General features: G+C 47.3%; 1 protein-coding gene across 4 annotated transcripts in view; it reads left to right on the top strand.

The window, feature by feature from the left end:
- Positions 1-25,957, top strand: part of FGF1 (fibroblast growth factor 1) — a 107,500-nt gene that overhangs the window by 5,160 nt on the left and 76,383 nt on the right. For 2 of the 4 annotated variants that reach the window (XR_002341962.1, XM_003124010.5), the window contains exon 2: positions 11,889-12,043. The exons of 1 other annotated variant lie outside the window; for it this stretch is intronic. The gene's annotated coding sequence lies outside the window, so the exon portion shown is untranslated. Of the gene's footprint in view, positions 1-11,888; positions 12,044-12,969; positions 13,058-25,957 lie in introns of all 4 variants that reach the window. One more of the 4 variants, XM_013987617.2, reaches the window with a different exon arrangement.

Genomic DNA, 25,957 nt, shown 5'->3' with positions numbered 1-25,957 from the left:
AATATACTAAAAACATGTAATTGCACACTTTAAATGGGTGAACGGCCTGGTATGTGAATTATATCTCAGTAAAGTTGCTCAAAAAACGCCCAAACCATGGCTAATGGGAAATAATTCACCCAGTGACAGGGCTCTGCTGAAGGATGTGGTTTTCCCCATGTGCTCTGATAAGCTTATGTCTCATCCCACCAAGCTCGGCCACCGGCCACCCTGACAACTCAAGTAGAAAGAAGAGAGATGGGAAAGATGGGATCCATAGCACAGCAACGGGGGATCTGAGCCACGTCTGCTACCTACACCACAGCTCACGGCAACACTGGATCCAGAGTCTAAATAAGGACGATCGTTCCCTCTCTTTCTTATAAAGATCATTTTAAATCTTAGGGACTCAGTCTCACTATTCCATTTTTTGTTTCTGGGTTTCAAATCCTGCTTCAGACAAGCATTCCAAATCTTATTACCTATTGATTTCTTCTAATGTTTTTCTCTAACGTTTCCCTCAGTGGTTTGTCTTATTACATTTAAGGCTCTGATTCAGCATGAATTTAAATAACAAGCTGGGGATTCAGGTTGTTTTTGGTTTGTTTTGCCAAACAGTTTGCCAGTGATGAGAATGGGAGTTTTAAATCTGAGGTTAAAATGGACGGGGGGCAGCTTGTAACTTCCTGAAATTCAATATGGAAAAATGTGTGTGTGTACATTTACTTTTTTTTTTTTTTTTTTTTTTTTGTCTTTTTGTCTTTTCTAGGGCCACTCCCACAGCATATGGAAGTTCCCAGGCTAGGGGTCTAATAGGAGCTGTAGCTGCCGGCCTACGCCAGAGCCACAGCAACGGGGGATCTGAGCCACGTCTGCTACCTACACCACAGCTCACGGCAACGCCGGATCCTTAACCCACTGAGCAAGTCCAGGGATCGAACCCACAACCTCATGGTTCCTAGTCACATTCGTGAACCACTGAACCACAACAGGAACTCCTACATATACTTTTGGAGAATAGGCTCATCGATTCTCCGAGGTTGTGTGACTTTCGAAAAAACCATTAGGCCTCTACATTCATAACCTGGATCCAAGGAGAATTCATGAGTTCCATTCTAACGCACCAGAGTCTAATCCGAGCCAAGGACAGCTGTGAAACAATGATTGGGGCGGAGCGGGGGGGATGCTGAGTGATTACCCTTGGGGAAAGTCCTCTGTCACATGTCAAGAGCGGGTCCCATCACCTTTGGGTCTGATGTTTCACTGAGGCAGAGAACAAGCACTGCCTCTCACTGGCTCCCGTGGGCGGGTAACACTCAAGGTTCCTAATCACCTCTGACAAATCAATGAAGCCGATCCATCATTTTAGCTGGCAGGGCTTGTCTTGTCACAAAGAACGGGAGGCGGTCTACAGTCCAACAACTACAAATAAATGGTAAGATGAAAATAAAACTGCTATTCCAAAGAAGGCAGCAGATCCTTTTGCGCAGACTCCTGTATTCATATAACAAACGTATAAGCGATACCCACTGCGTGCCAGGCACTGTCTAGACGGGTGGCTCTCAAAGCCTGTCCGTAGACCAGCAGCATCAGCACCATCCAGGTACTTGTTAGACACATGCGTTCCCAGGCCTACTCAAGACCTCCTGAGTTAGAAACTCTGGAGGTCGGGGTCCTGCTGTCTGTGTTTTAATAAGAAACCAGGTGGTTTTGGGGTCCTTTAAGGTTTGAGAAACTTTGGTCCAGGTACTGGGAACATGATGGTGCAGAGACCAACAAAATCCCTGTTCTCCTCATGGACGTTACATCTCAGTGTGTGTGGTCGGAGGAGACCGACAACAAAAAAACAAATAGCTGAACACAATCATTCTCATAGAACAGTAAGATCTATGAAGAAAGAGAAAGATCTAAGAGGGGGGATTTAGGTGGTCAGGGAGGAGGGTCTGAAATGAGACCAGAACGATAGCAAGAGCCAGCTATGCAAAGAACCAGGGGACAGAAAATGTGTGAACTTCAGACAGAGGGATCAGTCGGTGCAAAGGCCCTGAGGTAGGACCACGCTTGGCCTGTACGAGGAGCAGCGGGGCTGGAGCACAGTGAGTAGGAGGAAGGCACTGGGGATGGAACCGGGGAGGCGGGTGGTGGCTGCAAGCTTAGCCTTTGTGCTTAGTGCCAGAGAAAGGCATGGGTGGTTTTGACCAAATCCAAACAGGATCTGATTTACCTTTCGGCAGGCTCCCTCTGGAATGAATGGTAGTGGGTCCATGCAGAAACAGGAAAGTCAGCTAGGAGGACACTGCAAGAATCCAGACAAGGACTATGGGTGCTTGGATGGACCAGTGTGCAAAGATCTATTACTAAGTGAAAAACAGACAATGCAGGACGTGGTGCCTAGCAAATTGCCTTTAATCATATACACATTTAGGTATAAAAAGACATTCCTTTTTCCCATGAAAGTTTCTAGAAAAAAAGTATCTATGGGAAGAAGGGGTTAGTGAGGCAGGTCATTTTATACCTTCCTGCACACTGGGCATTTTAATCACATGCACAGAGCATTGCTTTCATTGGAAGGTAAAATACTTTAGGAGTTCCTGTTGTGGCTCAGTGGGTTAAGGACCCAATGTTGTCTCTGTGAGGATACAGGTTCGATCCCAGGACTCTCTCAGTGGGTCAAGGATCTGGTGTTGCTGTGGTTGCGGTGCAGGTCACAGCCACAGCTCCGATTCAACCCCTGGCCCGGGAACTTCCCTGTGCTGCAGGTGCAGCCATTAAAAAAAAAGAAAAAAAGATAAAACACTTGAAAAATGGAAGACGTGAGATAGAGGAAAACAGAACAGGCCATGGGTGAGCAACACCAGAATGAGGAAGGCTGCTTCTTGTGGGTCTGCCCCCTTTCCAAGCGTCCTCCCCCGAGGTCACTGAGAGCCAGGCTGACAAAGTGGGGCCGGTTCCTGCCCTGGGTTAGAGGGGGAGCAGAGTGAGGCGCCTTCTCAGTGGAGAACTTCTGGATGTTGTTTCTGTCCTGTAGCTCTGGGGATGTTTGTGTCAGGTCTCCTTGGGCAACTAAAACAATTTCCTGTGAATGTCTGCTGCGTCTCCCTGTGCCCTGTTTGTCAAATCACTCCCCTGTGTCATCTTGGCAGCCAGTTCACCATGAGGCCAGCATGCCCTTCATTAAACTGCATGATTGGGCATAAACAGAAGGAAATACTTTGCTGGGGTGGTGGGGGCGGAGACTGGCGGGCAGCGTCCGATTCCTCCTGTCAGCTGATTAGGATTTGTTGAGTCCGAACAAGGTCAAATGAGATTAGAAAGAAAATGCAGTGTGTCTGGGATGCATTTCCCATAACTGTATCTTTTGTGTAAACAGGATGAATGAAGGGGAAATTTTAAAGCCAATATTGAATGGCAGCCTCAAGAGACAAGGTCAAGAAGCCAGGGCTTATGCGTTATGTCTGGAGGGAAAGTGAATTTATTTTCTGGGGACATTTGAGATCTTGAGGAATCTATTGGGCTCGGATTCTTCTTTCATGCAGGTGCAGTTAAAAAGTTTTATGTCTGATATGCAGAGACCCTGGGCACAGAATAAGAAAAACCAGAGAAATGCCACATTCTTCCTTTCTCGTCCTTCTAACGCTCTTCAAAGAGGTTTCGAGGCACTTTCTGTAGAGAGCGGCCACTAACGTGCTTAGCAGTGAGTCAGTCTCTCAGCATGTGGAAGGAAAAATCTCACCTCCACACCAGCCACAACATTCTAGACGTGGCTGATTCTGGCCAAGGCCACACCTCTGCGGATAAACCTACCAGGCTTCCACTAGGATTTTTGTTGACCCTTCAAATTTTTTTCTTTCCTTCTCAGACCCATCCTCTGCAGCGCTAGTGAGCATGGATATAAGGCTTTCATCCCTGAAGAAACAGCTTTAAAATTGGTCTAAGAGCTCTGAGGGAAGATACGGTTTCTGTTACATAGTCTGTATAGGATCTGGCATCTTGGGAAGGCTCAGTAACCAACTTCAACACCTGTTATTTTCATGGACTAGTTCCTAGCCCAGAACTGCAGGGCTTATTCTGAGGCCAGATTTTTTAACTCTTTTTTTTAAAAAAATTTCTTTATTAAAGTACAGTTGATTTACAACTTTCAAGTTCTGTTGTACAGCAAAGTGACCCAATCACACACATTTCCCTGTGCTGTACAGTAGGATCCCATTGCTCATCCATTTTATTTTTTTATTTTTTATTTTTTTTATTATTATTTTCCCACTGTACAGCAAGGGGGTCAGGTCATCCTTAGATGTATACATTGCAGTTACAGTTTTTTTCCCCCACCCTTTCTTCTGTTGCGACATGAGTATCTAGACATAGTTCTCAATGCTATTCAGCAGGATCTCCTTATAAATCTATTCTAGGTTGTGTCTGATAAGCCCAAGCTCCCTATCCCTCCCACTCCCTCCCCCTCCCATCAGGCAACCACAAGTCTCTTCTCCAAGTCCATGATTTTCTTTTCTGAGGAGATGTTCATTTGTGCTGGATATTAGATTCCAGTTATAAGTGATATCATATGGTATTTGTCTTTGTCTTTCTGGCTCATTTCACTCAGCATGAGATTCTCTAGTTCCATCCATGTTGCTGCAAATGGCATGATGTCATCCTTTTTTATGGCTGAGTAGTATTCCATTGTATATATATACCACATCTTCCAAATCCAATCATCTGTCGATGGACATTTGGATTGTTTCCATGTCCTGGCTATTGTGAATAGGGCTGCAATGAACATGCGGGTGCATGTGTCTCTTTTAAGTAGAGCTTTGTCCGGATAGATGCCCAAGAGTGGGATTGCAGGGTCATATGGAAGTTCTATGTATAGATTTCTAAGGTATCTCCAAACTGTTCTCCATAGTGGCTGTACCAGTTTACATTCCCACCAGCAGTGCAGGAGGGTTCCCTTTTCTCCACAGCCCCTCCAGCACTTGTTATTTGTGGATTTATTAATGATGGCCATTCTGACTGGTGTGAGGTGGTATCTCATGGTAGTTTTGATTTGCATTTCTCTTATAATCAGCGATGTTGAGCATTTTTTCATGTGTTTGTTGGCCATCTGTATATCTTCCTTGGAGAAATGTCTATTCAGGTCTTTTGCCCATTTTTCCATTGATTGATTGGTTTTTTTGCTGTTGAGTTGTATAAGTTGCTTGTATATTCTAGAGATTAAGCCCTTGTCAGTTGCATCATTTGAAACGATTTTCTCCCATTCTGTAAGTTGTCTTTTTGTTTTCTTTTTGGTTTCCTTTGCTGTGCAAAAGCTTTTCAGTTTGATGAGGTCCCATGGGTTTATTTTTGCTCTAATTTCTATTGCTTTGGGAGACTGACCTGAGAAAATATTCATGATGTTGATGTCAGAGAGTGTTTTGCCTATGTTTTCTTCTAGGAGTTTGATGGTGTCCTGTCGTATATTTAAGTCTTTCAGCCATTTGGAGTTTATTTTTGTGCATGGTGTGAGGGTGTGTTCTAGTTTCATTGCGTTGCATGCAGCTGTCCAGGTTTCCCAGCAATGCTTGCTGAATAGACTTTCCTTTTCCCATTTGATGTTCTTGCCTCCCTTGTCAAAGATTAATTGACCATAGGTGTCAGGGTTTATTTCCGGATTCTCGATTCTGTTCCATTGGTCTGTCTGTCTGTTTTGGTACCAGTACCACACTGTTTTGATGACTGTGGCTTTGTAGTATTTCTTGAAGTCTGGGAGAGTTATGCCTCCTGCTTGGTTTTTGTTTCTCAGGATTGCTTTGGCGATTCTGGGTCTTTTGTGGTTCCATATAAATGTTTGGATTGTTTGTTCTAGTTCTGTGAACAATGTCATGGGTAATTTGATAGGGATTGCGTTGAATCTGTAGATTGCTTTGGGTAGGATGGCCATTTTCACAATATTGATTTTTCCAATCCAGGAGCATGGAATATCTTTCCATTTCTTTACATCTTCTTTGATCTCTTTGATTAAGGTTTTATAGTTCTCGGCATATAGGTCCTTTACCTCTTTGGTCAGGTGTATTCCGAGGTATTTGATTTTGTGAGGTACAATTTTAAAAGGTATCATTTTTTTGTATTCCTTTTCTAATGTTTCATTGCTGGAATACAGAAATGCAACTGACTTCTGAATGTTAATCTTATATCCTGCCACTTTGCTGAATTTATGAATCAGTTCAAGGAGTTTTGGGGTTGAGTCCTTAGGGTTTTCTAGGTATAGTATCATATCATCTGCATACAGTGACAGTTTGATCTCTTCTCTTCCTATATGGATGCCTTTTATTTCTTTTGTTTGTCTAATTGCTGTGGCTAAGACTTCCAAAACGATGTTGAAGAGCAGTGGTGAGAGTGGGCATCCCTGTCTTGTTCCAGATTTGAGTGAGAAGGCTTTCAGTTTTTCCCCATTGAGGATTATATTTGCTGTGGGTTTATCATAAATGGCTTTGATTATATTCAGGAATGTTCCCTCTATACCCACTTTGGCGAGGGTCTTGATCATGAATGGATGTTGAACTTTGTCAAATGCTTTTTCTGCGTCTATTGAGATGATCATATGATTTTTGACCTTTTTTTTGTTAATGTGGTGTATGATGCTGATTGATTTGCGTATGTTGAACCATCCTTGTGAACCTGGGATGAACCCAACCTGGTCATGGTGTATAATTTTTTTGATATGTTGTTGGATTCGGTTGGCTAAGATTTTGTTGAGAATTTTTGCATCTACATTCATCAATGATATTGGGCGATAGTTTTCTTTTTTGGTGGTATCTCTGTCTGGTTTTGGAATGAGGGTGATGTTGGCCTCATAGAATGTCTTTGGGAGTATTCCTTCTTCTTCAACCTTTTGAAAGAGTTTAAGGAGGATGGGCACCAATTCCTCTTTATATGTTTGATAAAATTCACCTGTGAAGCCATCTGGTCCTGGACTTTTATTTGTAGGGAGTGATTTTATGACCTCTTCAATTTCATTTCTAGTGATCGGTCTGTTCGGTTGGTCTGTTTCTGCTTGATTCAGTTTTGGCAGGCTGTAAGATTCTAGAAAATTGTCCATTTCTTCCAGATTGTCAAACTTGTTGCCATACAGTTGTTCATAGTATTCTCTTATGGTTTTTTGTATTTCTGCTGTATCCGTTGTGATTTCTCCTTTTTCATTTATAATTTTGGTGATTTGGGTTTTTTCTCTCCTCTTTTTAGTGAGTCTGGCCAGGGGTTTGTCAATTTTGTTCACCTTTTCAAAGAACCAGCTCTTGGTTTTATTAATTTTCTCTATTGTTTTTTGAGTCTCTATTTTATTGATTTCTTCTTTGATCTTTATAATTTCCTTCCTTCTGCTGACTTTAGGACTTTTTTGTTCTTCTTTTTCTAATTCGTTTAGGTGGAGGGTTAAGTTGTCAATTTGGGATCTTTCTTCTTTTTTGAGAAAGGCCTGTATTGCTATAAATTTCCCTCTGAGCACTGCTTTCGCAGCATCCCATAGATTTTGAGAGGTTGTGTCTTCATTATCATTTGTTTCAAGGTAGTTTTTAATTTCCTTTTTGATTTCCTCATTGACCCATTAGTTTTTTAGTAGCATGTTGTTTAGTCTCCATGGAGTAGGTTTTTTCTCTTTCCTTTTCCCATGGTTGATTTCTAATTTCATGGCATTGTGGTCAGAGAAGATACTTGAGATAATTTCTACGCTCCTAAATTTATTGAGGTTAGCTTTGTGTCCCAATATGTGGTCGATTCTTGAGAATGTTCCATGAGCATTTGAGAAGAATGTGTATTCTGCTTTTTTTGGATGTAGTGTCCTGAAGATATCAATGAAGTCTAACTTTTCTATTGTTTCCTTTAGGGTCTCTGTTGCTTTATTGGTTTTCTGTCTAGAGGATCTGTCCATTGATGTGAGGGGGGTATTTAGGTCTCCTACTATGATTGTATTCTCATCAATATCTCCCTTTATGTCTGTTAATATTTGTTGTATGTATCTGGGTGCTCCTATATTTGGGGCATATATGTTGACAATAGTAACATCCTCTCCTTGGATGGATCCCTTAATCATTAAATAGTGTCCTTCTTTGTCTTTCTTTATGTCTTTTGTTTTAAAGTCTATTTTGTCTGATATGAGCGTTGCGACTCCTGCTTTTCTGTCATGTCTATTGGCATGAAATATTTTTCCCCACCCTTTCACTTTCAATCTATATGTATCTTTTGTCCTAAGGTGTGCTCATCCATTTTAAATATAACAGTTTGCATCCTTCCCCCCCACCCCCCGGCGAATGCCTATCCATCCCAGTCCCTTCCCCTTCCCCCAAGGAACCCCCAGTCTGCTCTCCTTGGCCATGATCTGTTTCTATTTTTTAAGATAGGATCATCTGTTTGATATTTTAGATTCCACAGATAAGTGATATAGTGTGGTATTTGACTTTTTCTTTCTGGGTTGCATCACTTAGTATGAGAATCTCTAGTTCCATCCATGTTGCTGCAAATGGCATTAGTTTGTCTTTTTTATAGCTGACTAATATTCCATTGTGTATGTGTATCACATCTTAATCCATTCATCCGTGGTTGGACATTTAGGTTGTTTTCATGTCTTGGCTACTGTGAATAGAGCTGCAACAAACATATGGGTGCATGTATCTTTTTCAATGAAAGTTTTGTCCGGATATATGCCCAGGAATGGGATTGCTGGACAATATAGTAGTGCTATATTTAGTTTTCTGAGGTACATCCATACTGTTTTCCACAGTGGTTGTACCAATTTACACTCCTACCAACAGTGAAGGAGGGGTCCCTTTTCTCCACACTCTTGCCAGCATTTGGTATTTTTTGACTTGTTAATTATGGCCATTCTGACCGGTGATGTGGTATCTCATCAAGTTTTGACTCTAATCTAGGTAACCTCCTGTCCTTTCCCATGCCAAATAATGGGGGGGCTGGAAAGTAATAACACTATCATGTCTCATGCTCTAAGCATCTGAACGTATACTATTTAAAAGATATATCTAGGAGTTCCCATCATGGCACAGTGGTTAACGAATCCAACTAGGAACCATGAGGTTGTGTGTTTGATCCCTGGCCTCGCTCAGTGGGTTAAGGATCTGGTGTTGCTGTGAGCTGTGGTATAGGTTGCAGACGTGGCTTGCATCCTGCATTGCTGTGGCTGTGGTGCAGGCCAGCAGCTACAGCTCTGATTAGACCCCTATCCTGGGAAAGTCCATATGCCACAGGTGCCCTAAAAAGACAAAATAAAAAAAAAAAAGAGATATATCTAGATATGGTGTACACACACACACATACACACACACACGCTGGAATACTACTCAGCAATAAAAAAGAATGGAATAATGCCATTTGCAGCAACATGGATGGACCTAGAGACTCTCATACTAAATGAGGTAAGTCAGAAAGAGAAAAACAAATACCATAAGATATCGCTTACATGGAATCTAAATGTGACACAAATGAACTTATCTATGAAACAGAAATAGACTCACAGACACAGAGAACAGATTTTGGTTGCCAAGGGGCAGCGATGGACTTGGGCGCTTGGGATTAACAGATGCAAATTGTTAACGTACAGAAAAGATAAACAGCAAGGTCCTACTGAGTAGCACTGGGAACTATATTCAATATCCTGTAATAAACATAATGGAAAAGACTGTGAAAAAGAATAACTCTATAGGTAAAACGGAATCACTTCACTTTACAGCGGAAATTAACACAACATTGTAAATCAACTAACTTCAATAAAATAAATTTAGAAAAAGATAAATCTAGATACTTGAAAGTTGAAATAAATATGGAACTTGAGGGACGTTAAACATTTTAAAACTTCAATGTTGAGGAGAATCACATCACAGTACATACGTTAAGGGAATGAGAATCACCATTTGCCAGTCTTTGGGCAGGAACATTGCCGAACACCTGACATGTAATAAAGACACTAGTTTCTATCAGTAACTAGGGATTGTATTTGCCCAAGAGTTATGTGGTTTTTCAGCTTTTTTTTTTTTTTTTCATGACAGCATTTTACAACTAGATGTAATGAAGAAATAAACTAAAATAATGACTTCCACTTGCAATACCGGAGTTGCAGGTGCGGTCACACTCTCGGGCACATGTGATTGTCAGCATAATTGTGTCAGCTAGCAGGGAACATGCGACTAGAGAACCTCACGAATCTCCTTCGGGAGGGAGGGAGTTGGGTCCTGAGGAACTGAGCTGCCCAGGAATGGTCAACAGCAGTGCAGGCTGGTTCAAGGGTGCCAACAGGAGGCGAGAGACAGGTTTCAGACCCAGTGAGGGCTTAGTAACCGGGGGTGCAGCCCAGGTGAGATGCTGAGCCGTGTCTCTGTCTTCAGGGTTTGTAGGGTGTTCCCTAACTTTAAACTTTACTGGGCCTCGTAGCTAAAAAGAGCTTGCACCCTCCACCCACCCACCGCATAGAGCAAAGCAATTCTCCAAAACTGACAAGATGACGGTCCATCATGTTTTCCTCTTTCCATGATTCTGAAGGTCCTTGGAATTGTGCAGATATGCAAGATCGCCACTGCTAGAAAGCAACGTCTCAGTGCCTTTGAATAGGTGGAAGGGGCAGTTCATGGGGGTTCCCATTAATTAGTTTGGAGACAGCAACTCTGTATCTTTTAAGCCCCTTTTAGGAGAGCTGCTCTTCTCCACTATCAGATGGGTGTAACATGTGTGCCTCTAGTTCTGTCTCAGGAGCTGAGCTTCTTATCCCTTCAGAGGTACATGAAGCCTCTCTGGCTGCTCCCTGATGAGTCTGGAGAACAGGTTTCCACCCCACCTTCCCAGAGGAGGGAGAGACCAGCCAGCATATTTCTAGTTCCAACAGGTCAACCTGCACCTCCTACCTGAATCACCAGGTGGGCAGGCTTGTGTGCAGACAGACAGACAGACACACAAACACACGCAGAGCTCCCAGGCTCAAATGCCTGCCTAAGTGGGTAGGACTCTTTGTCAATTACAGGAAACTATTAATCATGTTTCCATTTGCTCTCCTCAAAGACACCTTCTCAACTGTATCCTTCTCATCCAGCTTCATTCCTCACTTTCCAGCCAGAGACTTAAGAACACAGGCCACTTCCCCGCCTCCTCCGCCATCCTGACCACGGGCACAAAGATGATGCCCACGGTCCATGGAAGAAATACCTCCCCGCCCTTCATCAAAGCTGGACTCACCTGATGATTCCCCTACAGCTCAACGGGGACAGGCTTGACCCCCCAGGGAGGAAGGACAGAAATCTCCTCTAGGCAGCCCTCTCCCCCCCTCAAGCAGGATGGCCCTTGCCTTAAGGGGCTTTGCAAAATGGGATCAGCACATACAGACAGACAGACAGACACACGGCCTGGCACCGACGTCTACACCCTGTGCAGCGATGCCAGAGGCCAGGACAGAAAAGGATTCCCTTTCAGCCTTCTGATTCCAGGGAAGTGTGTCTCTGAGCCGCAACCTGCTGTTTCCCTGCCAGCTGAGGCCTCAAAACAAACAGGAATCCGCTCAGACGGGCTAGTAGTCCATTCGGCTCAGCCATTTGCCCCAAGACAAACCACTTTAAAATAACACCCAGGAGAGCTGCTACCACTGTCTGCTGTCTCTGCCTCCCTGCCTGCTGGCCAGCAGCTCTGCGTCCCTGGGCCCGCTGTGGGCTGTCCAGGGTTGGGGGCCCTTAGAGCTCCGTGTGCATCCCTGTGGGCAGGGTCGGTGCGGGCAGCTGCCCAAAGGCAGGTCCCCTCTGCCCATCAACAAGGCCAGAGAGAGACCTGGAGGCTGCCCCCGCCTTCCCACGCAGCCCAGCGGGACTGGTAGCCGGCTCTGTGGCGCGGTGTCTGGAGGCGGACCAGCAACCTGATGTACATGCCACGGCCCGTCCCCTCTCCCCACACAGAGCCGCCGTCACCGGGAGGTTCAGAGCCGGCGTGAGGCTGCCGGGGAAGCAGCTGGCTCGCGGTGACAGTGACAGCACAGAGCAGACGAGACCGAGTGGATTCGCTTTGCCCTCGGCCGCGGAGAGGCGCAGCTCTCAGCCTGCATGCTCTTCAGGTAAGAATCAGGTTTCCGTCCTGGGGAGCAAAGAGCTGGTTACATCCAGAGCCGAGGTGGAGAGAGAGAAAGAGAGAAAGAGAGAGAGAGTGTGTGTGTGTTTGTGTCCGAGGGCAAGTATGAGGCTGCTTAGAAAATAAAAGGCCGGCTGGTGGCACAGACATGTAAAAATAGCACCCGGGGTGCAAAGGCTGTAAGAATAATCACACACCACGCTGTCCCCTTTCTCTTCACCCCCCCCCCACCCCCCACTGTCGGGCCAGGAGGAGGGGGCGGAAAGCTCTTATTCACTAAAGCGCCAGAGGCAGCCTTTGTGGTTCCGAGGAAGCCAAACACTGGGGCCTTGATGAATCTGGCTGGGGGTATCCTGCTTCTCACACTTAATCGCTTAGGTGGCCTGGAAATTCAGCCACCTAGAAATTCTGTCCACTGGGTGGGCACCTCAGATCTGATCAACCTTTGGATGTAAATTTGGGCTGAAATATAGGATTATTTGAGTGTGTTGGAGAGGCTGGTATTCCAATGCCCCGCAGGTCACCTTCTTAGCTTCTTTCTTTGAAAATCGCATCCTCATTTCAGTGTTCCTCCAGACAGGAGGGAAGGGATGGGAATGGCTAGCCACCGGGCACACTCTTGGGCACAGATGCCAGCCACACCCACGTTACGACTGCATGCCAAAGTATGCAAGCCTTCTAGACGGAGCGCCTGAAAAAGTCAGACCTCTAGATGCTGGGGTGGGAATTTCAGGCATTTAATCAAGGACTCATTTTTCAGAGACCCAAGAAGGACCACTTATCTCAGTGCTCAGGTCCAAGAGCTTGCTCTGTGGCTCAGCAGACGTAAGTGCCCTGTGCTCCCTCAGGCTGTGTGAATCCACCCCCATTCCCCACTCTGGTGACTGGCCCTTTCCCTTTCATTCACTGTAGGGATGCAATTGTTTATGATTCATCTCCATGAACCCCAGAGGGCGGACTCAAGCATCCAGGCAGCGGGAGAACGGGGCTCTGAGAGAGGGTGAGCCAGCCGACTGGTGGCAAAGGGTTGGAAAGAAAGCAGCTTTGCAGAGTGGTGTCTCGCGAAGGGCTGGCCAACTGCTCCCTGGGCTGTCTGGATGGATGAGCATGCATTTTGGTGGAGACCGTGATTCACAGTTGCAAACTTCCTTTGTTTTCTTTGTGTTGGTCACTGAGGGTTTCTGAGGAAATTCCCCTTTTGAGATTGGGTATCTGAAGACAAAGTCACCGGATCTGCTGCTGAGGGTAGCGGGCGAACTCGGGCAGAGAGCCTTCGGGTGATCCTGCCTTTTTAGTGTGAGGAAATGGATTTGCAAAAGCAGTATTTAATCAAAAGCAAACTTAATACACAAAAAGTTAAGAGAGAAAACGCTGGGTATCCTGTAAAATCTCTCCCAGATCTGGTGAGCACATAGACATACATGGCTTGCCAGCTTCCATAAAGGACTTAAGGAAGTGGTATCCAGTCCATGAAGTGGTTTGATTTTATAGGCAGGTAGCACCAACTCTGATGGCGCCATTTCCATGGTAACAGTGAACGGACAGCCACAGGCTCCATCTGTACCTGGCGAAGGCATGTCTGATGCCAGGACCGAGAGAGACGTGCTCACACACTCTGCTGATGAGCATCCGAGGGACCCTGAGTAAACTGGTAAGGGGTGTGGAGCTGCCAATCCCGCTGTGCCAGCTTCTAGGCGTGCAGCGGCAGGGAGGGGGCCCACACCCCTTCCACCTCATCAAACAGGCGTGGCTTGGCCCATGCGGTATATTCCCCGACTTAAGCTCCTGGAAAAAGAATCCGCAGTTATTGGTGCCATAGTCGCGCTCTGTTTTAGGTAAATCTTACACTGAGCCATGCCACATAAACTGCAGGTGAATGATTGTTTTTCCTTAAGAAAGGATTCACTTGTCAAGTTCATCAAATTCCAACAGGGTGTCCCACCCCAAGATGGGACTGGATCCAGCCCACCCAACCATAGAGAAAGGTGGAAATCTACCTGGGTAGGCAGCTAAGAGAGAATGAACCTGGGCTGACTAGAAGGTCAACTCAGCCATGCTGTAAAGGAGTTCAAGGTACAGAAACAACAACAAACATCTTGTCCAGTGGTCCATAGCGGGAGAAGAGGGAGGGAGGGAGCAGTGATTCTTTTGACTCCTAAATGTCACTATGTAAGGGAGCCAGCAGAATATGGGGTGAAGTGCATAGATTCTGCAGCCAGGTAGAGTCTAGGGTTGAAATTTGGACTCTGACCCCGACTAGTCCTATGACCTTTGCCTCAGCCTTCTCATCTGTAAAATGGGCCAATGAAGTACCAACCTTGTTACTGATGGGATGAAATGAGTGATGCTTTTAGCACAGCACCTGGGTTGGAATGAGTACAACATCACCCTCATCTGAGCCTTGACTTTGTGTGTGTAATCTCGCTGGATCCTCAGGACAACCCTGTGAAGAAGGGCTGTCATAGCTGCAGGAACGGAGCTCAGTGGGCTGGGCCACATGCCTGTAGACACACAGCGACCGAGTAGCCAAGCCACATTTATACTGCTGTGTTTCTAACCATTGTCCTGTTGATGACGGGTGGGAGGTGGGGGGGCAGGGTCACGGGAAGTGTCCTGAGAGGCAGGTGGAAGGACAGATGGAATTCAGCAACAGGTGGTAGTTGAAGTCCTAGAAAGTGGGCCAGGATTTGTAAGTTCTGTCAAGAGATGGCAGGACCCTAGATTGGCCTGAGGACAGGATCTCAGCCTTGAGGACCAGTGACCTCTGGGGCTGGGTGTTTGGGAGCAAGATATGAACGGAGGCCCTGGGGCACGATGTCAGCCTCAAGCTTTCCTGCCACAGGCAGTGGACATGCCCGAGAAGAGGAAATGGTGCCTAAAAACAGAGGCAGGGCAAGGCAAGGATGCTGGGCCAGGGCTCCAGACACCGCTCCAGCCTGGGGTCAGAGGTCCTCTTGGGCTAAGTCTGAGGTCGAGGCTAGGTGACACAGTGCTAAGCCCTTTTCTCCAGCTGTGGAGAGAAGAGGAGCGGGCCGTCCAGATCTTAGCCTCTGGGTGCGGTAGAGTCCCAGTGACATAAAAGGCTTGATTTGCCCATGCAATCCCTCTACACAGAATATTTAAAACATGACACAGAGATTTGTTCTATGCATCGTTGCTCAAGCCCACCTCTGTGGCTTCATCCAAGGAATCCTGATAATGGGAACGGGGTGAGGGGCGCGCCAGGGCTGGGCGGATGTGCGGGTTGCTGACGGCCAAGACTCATCTCTGTGGTCTGACCCCGGGGATTTTCAAACTTTAATGGCATGAAAATCACAGAGGAGTTTGTTTAATACGTCAGGGACCTAGGACCCACTGACCCAAGTCGCGATGTGGCTGGGCTAACGAGAGGCCCAGGATTCTGCATTTCCTGGGTGAAGCCCAGCCGGTTCTGATGCCCTTGGTCCATAGGCTGCCGTCGAAGCAGCCCAGGGCTGAGGGTGTGCCATCTCCCTGCCTTCACTGCTGTTGAGGAGACCGGGGTCATGTGGCTTGAATCAGGGCTACTCGCCTCTTCTGCGTCACGGCTTCCTTCCTGAACGACCATTTTCCTTGGGCTGGACCTCCGACGCGCATCATAACGACAGCCCCCCAATGTGCGCGGGGTCACCAGGTGCTGGGCACAGTGCTAAGGCCTTCACAACCGCCCGTGAGTTAGTGATGGTTGTTATCACACTTTACAAGGGAGAGGCAAGGCCCCACTGCCCCTGAGTGGCTGGTCTGGGATGGGACCCCAGGCCCTGCAGGTCCCCAGAGCACAGTCACGAACCTCTGGGTGAGTCTCTGAACAAAGTCTTAGCTCTTCATCCGTTCGGCCCCCCTTTCTTGCTCTTGGGTGTCTTTCTCGTCTTCGTGATCCCATCTGGTCCACCTCCCTTTTGCCGACTCCCAAACAATCTCTGCGGGAGATGATGTGTCCTTGTGGTTCCCTATTTTTATCTCCTTCAGTAAGTCAAAACGGGTGGGGGCGCTGGGTGGGTGGAAGACACATGTCATGGGTTGAACTGGTTCCCCGCCTCAAGTTCATACGTGCAAGTCCCAGCCCCTGTATTTCAGAACCTGACCTGATTTGGAGACAGTGTCTTCATCAAGTTCTTTCTTTTTATTTCCCTTTTCTTTTTTCTTTTTTGGCCGCCCCTTGGCATATGGAGTTCCCAGGCCAGGGATCAGATCTGAGCCACAGTTGTGACCTACGCTGCAGCTACAGTGATGTCGTATTCTTTAACCCACTGTGCCTGGCTGGACATCGAACCTCCGTGCTGGCTCCAGAGATGCCGCCCATCCTGTTTCGCCACAGTGGGAACTCCTTCACAAAGGTCACCCAGTTTAAGTGAGGTCATTAGGGTCAATCCCAATCAGCATGACTGGTGTCCTCTTCGAAGGGGGAAACTGAGACACAGGGACACACAGAGAGGGCAGATGCCGTGATGAGATGCAGTGAGAAAATGTCCATCTACAGGTCACGGAGAGAGGCCTGGACCAGATCCTTCCCTCGCAGCCTCAGAAAACAACTGCAGAAGGACCCAGTTTCCCCCTGTAGGCCCTGGGTCTGCAGTGATCGAGCTCAAAGCCAACACATTCTGCCAAGCTGTGGCAATTTTTCTTTAACTCTGAGTGCTTTTCTGGTGGCTTAAATGTGTTCTTGGCAGCTGCAGGTGGGCCCAAGGCCCAGGAAGGAAGAAGGAATGAATAGAAAAGATAAAGAGAAAAAAAGGGATGAAGAGGAAGGAGGGGGAGTTCCCATCGCGGCTTAGCAGTAACGAAGCCGACGAGTATACATGAGGATGCAGGTTCGATCCCTGGCTTTGCTCAGTGGGTTAAGGATCCAGTGCAGGTCACAGATGTAGCTTGGATCCCACATTGCTATTGCTGTGGTATAGGCCTGCAGCTGCAGCTCTGATTTGACCCCTAGCCTGGGAACTTCCATATACTGTGGGTGCAGCCCTTAAAAAAAAAAAAAAAAAAAAAAAAAAAAGAGGAGGAAGCAGTGAAGGGAAAGCAGAGAAAAAAGGAGGAGAATGAGGAGGAAGGGGCTGGGGTGGGCACTGGAGGCTGTTTCTGAGCAGTTCAGATCATGGCAGCTCATTCGCAGGGCCCCTCCTATGTGCCAGGGAGCATGTGACGGGGCCTGGAACTGACAGCCCCTCCCTTCACCAAAGTTAGCGTCCAGGTAGGGTCACCAACATCCATCCTATAGGCATTCCCCTGGGTGGTCCCCCAACACATAAGGCAGAGTACTGGACACAGCTGGGGGCTTTGAAAGGCTTTGGTGAGGGGGTGAGGCTGAGGCTGAGATCTGCAGGCTGGGAGGTGGTCAACTGGGTAGGGCTGAATGTTTCAGGAGGAGGAAGAGCCAGTGTGAAGGTCACAGGGTGAGAGACTGGCTTCACCAGGAGTGGAGGGGAGGCTGGAGTGGCTGGAAGGTGGGGAAAGATGGGGACAAGTTGGGGCTGCAGTGGCAGGTGGGGGCTAGGCCATGGTGGCCAAGGTGAGGGTTTAGGTCCTATGCTAAGAGCTATGGAAAGCCAGAGAAGGAGGCAATTCTCTCTAGGGTAAACTCTGTTTCCAACAAAGGACACAGAGGCTATGGCATGGGTCAACCCTGGAGACAGACAGCATGCTCCCCAAGCTCCCAAACCTTGGCTACATCGCCGGAAGGGAGGAACGTTCCAGGCCACTTCCCAAATGGTGTTCTAGCCATGGTCTCCCTCATCAGGTGTGTTCCAGGTGCTGGTCATGGCCCCACTAGAAAGGGCCTGAAGAGGGACAGCTCTCAGTTTGTTCGTCAGCTAGGCAGCCAGGTCAGGCTCAAAGTGGGGTTGTGACCACTTGGGTGTCATTTGAAGGACACAGAGAGGCCGTGTAAATACAGCTTCTCCTTTGCCTGCTGAACTCTGCCTGAAGCTACTGGGGCAGGTGTGCGGTCAGGATGCTAATGATTCAGCACAGCTGTGGAGAATGGCTGGGACTCAAGATGGGCAGGGGAAAGAGGTGGGGGCAGAACCCCCCAAGGCACCAGGGAGCAGAGAGGGGTCTGAAAGGGGACAGAGAGTGTGAAAGAGGGGGTATAAAGGGCGTGAAGCCAAATTTTGCCTTATTCCTGATTTCATGCAAAAAGCAGCAAGGCGGGCCCACTGCTGCAGGAAGTCCAGTGTGGGGTCTGCAGTCCTGTCAGGTGCCTCTGCTACCAGACACATATCACTGGGAAACTCATCGGTGCCAGCTGTTGTTGGTGTCATCCATGAGGGACTCCTGATGTCTCACTGAACGCCATGCCTTTACCATATGCCCTGCCTTCCCCCAAAAGAATTCCCTTCTTTGTCCTTCCAGAGGAAGGACAAGGTTTTGCTAAACAAGGATGAGCTCTTCGGGCAAGTGCAGCACACTTGGGAGAAGAGAGGTGACTTTCAGGAAGGGGAGAGCCACCAGGATGCTTCCTGGGGAGCAAGCCCTCCCCACTCCTCTCACATCCCCCACTGATTCTCACCTCACTGGCCTCTTTTCTGTTCCTCTGCTGTTCCATGTCCTTTCTTGCCTCTGGGACTTTGCAACTACTGTTCCATCTACCTGAAGTACTTTCCCTGCAGTTCTTCACATAGCAAACCTCTTTATTCTTCAGGCCTTGCATCTCATCAGCTCCTTAAAGAGGCTTTCTCTGCTGTTACACCCAATCCTACTTCTGTTTCCTTCATGTTGCCCCAGTCTAGAGTCAGCCTGTCAATTTTTTTTTTCAATTTTTCTATGACTCATCCTCCTTCCTACATATAAGCCCCAGGAGGCCAGAACCTCATCTGTCTGGCTCCCTGCCGTATCCCTAGAGCCTAGGACAGAGCCTTGCCACATAGTAGGTGCTCAATAAATGCTGGCCCAATGAATTAATGAGCAATTCCTTCAATCCTGGAAGTAGGAAAGCCAAGATCAAGGACAGCAGTGGGTCTTCCCAGCCTCTGTCGCTCCTTAAACTCTAGAATGGGATGCACTACATCTGCAAGCAGGAAAGACAAGTTCGCATCAAGGGTTTGGTGCTGACTTGGGTGGGCAGGCCCCTCACAGTCCCAAGGAACCCAGGATCTGTGTCCGCTGCTCTGGCTTAGCCCTTGCAGTCCCATCTCTTCAGAGAACTCACTTTGGGAGCCTGGAAAAACCCAGCCTAGCCGTACTGTTCACAATCAGAGATGAACAGCTTCCTCTGGCTGATGGGCATCAAAGGCAAACAAGTCAGGCCCCCAGAAGGAAGATGCTGACCCAGCATGTTCTGGCCCCGCTCACAAGGGGGCCACACAGCTGCACATCCCTGCCTCGGCTACCGGCCCAGTGGGAGCAGAAGCAGTGGCCAGCGTCCATGAATCAAGGCACCCAAGCCTCCGGGGACGCAAAGAGCTGCGAGAAAATGAGGCTGTGCTGGTCCTTCCTCTGAATTTTCATCAGAGTTGAGAAATGGTGCCTGGAGGAATGCTGAGGACAAACACTCCAGCAAGTGGTCTACACAGCAAGTTGCAGCCCTGGGAGCGCATGGCCCTGGTTCAGCGTCCTAGGCTGGCTCGGCCCAGGCGTCTCGGCCTTTAGTGCTAGGGTGGCACTTAAGTTAGAGCAGAAGGATGTTCCTCCTTAGGCCTCCTTTGGTTTCTTGTGTTCGAAGTGCTACTGGGGATATCTCAGGTGGCAGAGATGCAGGGCAGCTATAGGATTCTTCAGAGTGGTTTCTTCCCAAGGATAAAATCCCCACTCAGTTGGCTGCACAGAACTTGCCTTTCTCTCAGGCCGATCTTAGGATGTCTCCCCCGTGGGTTCGAGAGGCTGAGTTCTAGGTTCCTTGGAAACAGAGCTGACGCACAAGACCACGAATCCTCCTGTCAGCTCCAACTCGGCCTCGTCTCTCTCATCGCCGTGTCGCTATGCCAGAGTGACCATCTGGGGGCCCTGATGATAAGGAGTGTAATGGCCAGGGCCGGACTGCTTGGGTTTGAATTCTGGCTCTGACACGCAACAGCTGCATGGCCCTGGCCAAGCTCCGTAACCTCTTGACTTGGTAAAAGAGGGAAAACAAGAGCTTTTGTATCCTGGGGGGATCGATGGGACCACGTGAGTCCATAGAGTGAAGTCGGCACAACGGCAGTGTGGTGTTATCAGCCTCCATTGCTGCTCACTCACAAGGCTGATTTAAGACTTCCGTGAGACAAAAGTGTTTTAGTATATAATGCATAACACACAGTGTTTGTCCAATAAAATAGTAATTATTATTGCCACTGGCAAGCTTTGCAGTCTGGTGAAGGTTTCTTGGAAGTCTTCCTAAGAATGTACGTGAACTTTGAAAATGACCACTGTGAAGGTCACCTGCTGCCCTGCTGTTCCCCTGTCACATCTCCTTTGTGCCAAGGGACAATTCTCACCCTGTGCTCTTTCGGCACTTAAAAGCCACATGTCCGGAACCTGGACCTAGCCAAGAAAGCAACAGCCCCCTTAAAGAGGTCAAGCATGGAGCAGACACATGCTCCCCGTTCAGCAGTTTTAAGCTGTAGGCGTTTGCCACAAACAAAGAAGCCTCGATTTCAGCAAGGCTCCTTTTGCGCAATTCCCCAAAAGGCTTTAGGATTCCCACCCCCTGGGGGTGGGGGCATGTGGTTCCTGGTTTTGTTCAGCATCCCCTGCCCCTGGGCTCTGCGTTGAAATCATTGGATCGCAGGATGCGTGGGATGGGCTGCTGGAGGCTGTGAACCTCACAGTCCTTTTGCACTCGGGCTGTCCGAGGCCCCGCCCAGCCCTCCTGAGTGACCGTGGGTAAGGGTCTGGTCTTCTCTGTGCTTTGGTTTCCTTCTCTGCAAAAGCTGCTCTCTAGGGGGGGTTGCAGAGGTTATTAGGGGGGTGTGGGAGCTCCAGCTGTCTCTCCCCATACTTGCTCATTTCCTTCCCCTTCCTCTGTGGCCGTCCTGATTATCCCGTAGCAGAGGTTATGGAAAAAGCCAGTGGTGATCAGCGTTCTAGAGGTCCATAAATATTCCCTTGCACTAGGTGACCATGAGCAATCACTTGGCTTCTGGAGCAGCACAGGGAGATGGATTACGGGAAAGGGTCCAGGCCACAGTCTGGGGGAGGGGATGCGGGCGGCCCCCACACTTAGCCTGGCCCATCCTTGGACCATGGAGACCAGGCCCGGAGAAGGCTTCTCAGCCCGAGGCTCTCCTGGGTCTCCAGACCTCTCGCTGAGACCTGAAGATGGATGGTCTCCCATCATGAAGGTGACCCCATCCTGACACATTCCGACCTCCCCCAGATGTCACCCTACCTCCCACCAAGGCCAGAGGATTGAAGACACAGCTGGTTCAGGGTGGATCCAAACGCACACAGCGCAAGTGGGGGGAGAGTGTTTCCAAGGCGATGTCTGAATTGTTTCTAGCAAACCATTGACCCGACCCTCCCCGCCTCGCGCTGCCCCAGGACTGAGCCAAGACTGCGCTGGGCGGCTACACCTTGGGATGCCTGGCTGGGGTCCTACTGTGGTGGGAGGTTCACGACCCACGCTGGGAGGGGCCCCGGGGAAGGTCAGGGGGAAGGTGAGCCAAAGCAGGCTAATCCCTTCCCCGTGACCTCCTGCCCTTCCCTCTTTGACAGCGTGGAGGTCAGCTGGAGGCCCCTGTTTTAGGAACTGTAAGGAAGAGCTCTTAAAAAAAAAAAAAAAGGATGGGAGCACATCCTGAACTGGTTGCTTTAAACCCTTCTCACAGGCTACAGACCAAGAAAACCCCTGGTAGCGAAGGAGGAGCCCTACCTGCAGCCCCGGAGCCAGTATTTTCTTGGAGTCAAGGTCCCTTTCTCTTCCTGGCCAGTCCCCAGTCCCACATCCTACTGGGCTTTGCTGGCCAGCTTCTGTTTCTCATTCTCTCTCCCCCATCCTCTTTAAAGGCTTCTCACTCCACCCAGGGGTTTTATTTTTAAACCTGCACAGTAATGCTAAGGCTGAGCAGCACACACTGCCCACGTCCACGGAAAACCAGGCTGCCTGGAGGGGTACTCTCCCCTCCCTTCCTAGGTACTGGGCATCTTCTTCCGCATGAGGGGTCCAAGCACACAGTGGAGAGGCAGACATGGCCCCTACCCTTGAGAAGTTTGCATTGTAATGAGGCAGGGGAGTAGGGCTCAGAGTGTATGCATGCACACACGCGCACACACGTGCATACACACACACACAGACACACACACACGTAAGCCAATGGGTAAAGAAATAAGCAGAAATTGTGATAAGATGTACAAAAGCACACAGACAAGGTCCTGGAACAAGAGAAGCTGTTCCAGATTAGGTAGGAAGGGAAAGCTTCAAAGGGGGCTAGAAGCAAAGAGCAGCAGAATGAGAGGCTCTGGGCAGGCAGAGCGGAGGGGCTGAGGCTCCGCTTCTCGGAGGGAAGAACATGCGAGATGGGCCAGAGCCTGTGTGTCCTGGCACCCATCAGAAGGCTGGGACAGCCCACAGAGGGGATGAGATGAGGCTGGAGAGGCTTGCGGGGCCAGACCATACACATGCCCAGCCTGGCATCTGCAGAGCGGGGGCTTTACTCCGAACGCGCTGAAAGCCACTGGGGGATTAGAGTTAGAGGAGATGTGCGACAATGGACACTTGAAGACTCTCATTTGGCCCCGAGTGGAGATTTGAGGGGCAGGAGGGAAGGCAGCGGTTTGACTGAGGAGGCCTGGGAGTCCGGCAGAAGGGAGATCGGGGGCGCTGAGGCTGCAAAGAGGCGGTGAGGCCACGACCAGAAGTAGGCTGGCTCTTCCTGGACTTAGCCGGCTGCTAGGCATCTTCCTTCCAAAGAGCTGAGAATAGAGCTAGTAAGACCAAACAGAACACCAAGGCCCAGAGTCACAGAGCCAGCCAGCGTAAGGGACAGAGCTGAGCTATCCTAACGCCTATGCCGAGCCAAATTTAGTAGGTTTCCAAACACCACGAAGTAAATCATTAAGATTTTCTGACAGGTGTAGGAAGACTCTGGTCTCTCTTTAAACCATGGCAGCTCCCTCTGGTCTTTGCAGCTATGGCTATAAGGCCCCATGGCTTTGACTGGGTGATCTCACCCACATGCAAAACTCAAAGGTGACTTTATATGTCTGAATCACCTAAACAGTGGTCCCTGCTCTCCAAGAGAAACACAACCATGTCATACGCTTTGGCAGAATGGAGATGGAAAACACAGCCGCAAGGTATCCATTCTACAGAGTCAGAGTAACAATAGCTCTCATTTGTTGGGTACCATTTAAGCATCCCAAAGGCTGATGAGGCAGGTACCCCACTCTGCATCATTTTACTCTCCATGATGATGGAGCTGAGGCTTAGAGGGAAGGGAGTGATGTCTGGTGGTAGAAATGGTAAGTCAGGGCCTGGCTTGTCGGCCTCCATCGGCAGGACTCCTACCTACGTTCCAGGGCTTGGTTACTGTACACTTTGGTCACCACTGTTTTCTTAAATTTTTTTTATTATGATTGATTTACAATGTTCTGTCAGTTTCTGTTGTATTGCAAAGTGACCCAGTCATATATATATGTGTGTGTATATATATATATATATATATATATATGTATATATATATATATATATATTTTCTTTTTCTCACATTATCTTCCATCATGTTCCATCAAAAATGATTAGATATGTAGTTCCCTGTGCTAAACAGCAGGACCTCATTGCCTGTCCACTCCAAATGTAAGAGTTTTCATCTATGAACCCCAGACTCCCAATCCACCCCACTCCTCCCCCTCCCCTCTGGCAAACACGAGTCCATCCTACAGGTCCATGATCTTTTCTGTTTTGCAGATAGATCATTTGGGCCCTATTTTAGACTCCACATATAAGTGATATCATATGGTGTCTGTCTTTCTCTTTCTGACGTATTTCACTCAGTATGAGAGTCTCTAGTTCCATCCATGTTGTTGCAAATGGCATTATTTTGTCCTTTCGATGGATGAGTAGTATTCCATTGTATATATGCGGCACATCTTCCTAATCCATTCATTCATCTGTGGGCATTTAGGTTGTTTCCATGTTTTGGCTATTGTGAATAGTGCTGCAACGAACATACAGGCGCATGTATCTTTTTCAATGAAATTTCTGTCTGGATATATGCCCAGGAGTGGGATGGCTGGGTCATATGGCCATTCTATTTAGTTTTCTGAGGTATTTCCATACTGTTTTACATAGTGGTTGTACCAGCTTACATTCCCATCAACAGTGAAGGAGGGATCCCTTTTCTCCACACTCTCTCCAGCATTTGCTATTTGTTGACTTGTTAATGATGGCCATTCTGACTGGTGTGAGATGGTATCTCATAGTAGTTTTGATTTGCATTTCTCTAATAATTAGTGATGTTGAGCATTTTCTCATGGGCCTACTGTCCATTGTATCTCTTCTTTGGTGAAATGTCTATTTAGATCTTCGGGCCACTTTTCAATTGGGTTGTTTTTGTTGTTGTTGTTGTTGAGTTGTTTGCAAATTTTGGAGATTAAACCTTTGTCAGTTGAGTCATTTTCAAAAATTTTCTCCCACTCTGTGGGTTGTCTTTTTTTTTTTTTTTTTAATGGTTTCCTTTGCTGTGCAGAAGCTTTTGAGTTTAATTAGGTCCCATTGGTTTATTTGTGTCTTTATTGTCTTTATTCTAGGAGGTGGATCAGACATGATGTTGCTGTGATTTATGTCCAAGAGCATTCTGCCTGTTTTCCTCTAGGAGTTTTATAGTGTCTGGACTTACATTTAGGTCTTTAATCCATTTTGAGTTCATTTTTGTGTATTGGGTTGGACACTCTTCTAATTTCATTCTCTTATATGCAGTTGTCCAGTTTTCCCAGCACCATTCATTTGAAGGGACTACCTTTCCTCCACTATATGTTCTTGCCTCCTTTGTCACTGATTGATTGACCATAGGTGTTTGGGTTTATTTCTGGGCTTTCGATCCTATTCCATTGATCTATATTTCTGTTTTTGTGTCAGTACCATATCATTTTGATGACTGTAGCTTTGTAGTAGAGTCTGAAGTCAGGGAGGCTGATTCTTCCATTTCCATTTTTTCTTTTCAATATTGCTTTGGCTATTCGACATCTTCTGTTTTTCCATACGAATTTTAAAATATTTTGTTCTATTTCTATAAAGAATGTCATTGGTAATTTGATAGGGATTGCATTGACTCTGTAGATTGCCTTAGGTAGTATTTTAATTTTGAGAATATTGATTCTTCCAATCCAAGAGCATGGTATGTTTTCCCCATCTATTTATGTCTTCTTTGATTTCTTTTATGAGTGTCTTACAGTTTTCAGAGTATAGGTCTTTTTTATCTTAGGTAGGTTTATTCCCAAGAATTTTATTTTTTTGATGCAATGATAAATGAGATTTTTTTCCTCTAATTTCTCTTTCTGATCTTTCATTGTTAGTATATAGAAATGCAATCGATTTCCATAATAATTTTGTATCCTGCGACTTTACCAAATTCATTGGTGAGCTCTAATAGTTTTCTGGTAGTGCCTTTACAATTTTCTAGGTATAGAATCATGTCATCTGCACACAGTGATAGTTTTACTTACTCTTTTCCAATTTGGATTCCTTTTATTTTTCTTCTCTGATTGCCTTGGCTAGGCCTTCCAAGACTGTGTTGAATAACATTGGTGAAAGAGGACAGCCTTATCTTGTTCCTGATCTTAGTGGAAATGCTTTCAGTTTTTCACCACTGAGAATGATGTTAGCTGTGGGTTTGTCATAAATGACTTTTATTATACTGAGGTAGTTCCCCTCTATGCCCACTCTCTGGAGAGTTTTTATCAGGAATGGGTGTTGAATTCTGTCAAAAGCTTTTTCTGCATCTATTGAGATGATTACGTTTTTTATTTT

The sequence above is a fragment of the Sus scrofa genome, chromosome 2 (genome assembly GCF_000003025.6).
Source record: "Sus scrofa isolate TJ Tabasco breed Duroc chromosome 2, Sscrofa11.1, whole genome shotgun sequence".
Lineage (NCBI taxonomy): Eukaryota > Metazoa > Chordata > Mammalia > Artiodactyla > Suidae > Sus > Sus scrofa.
Note: the sequence above shows the minus strand (reverse complement) of the source record. Positions and strands in the feature narration are given on the sequence as shown.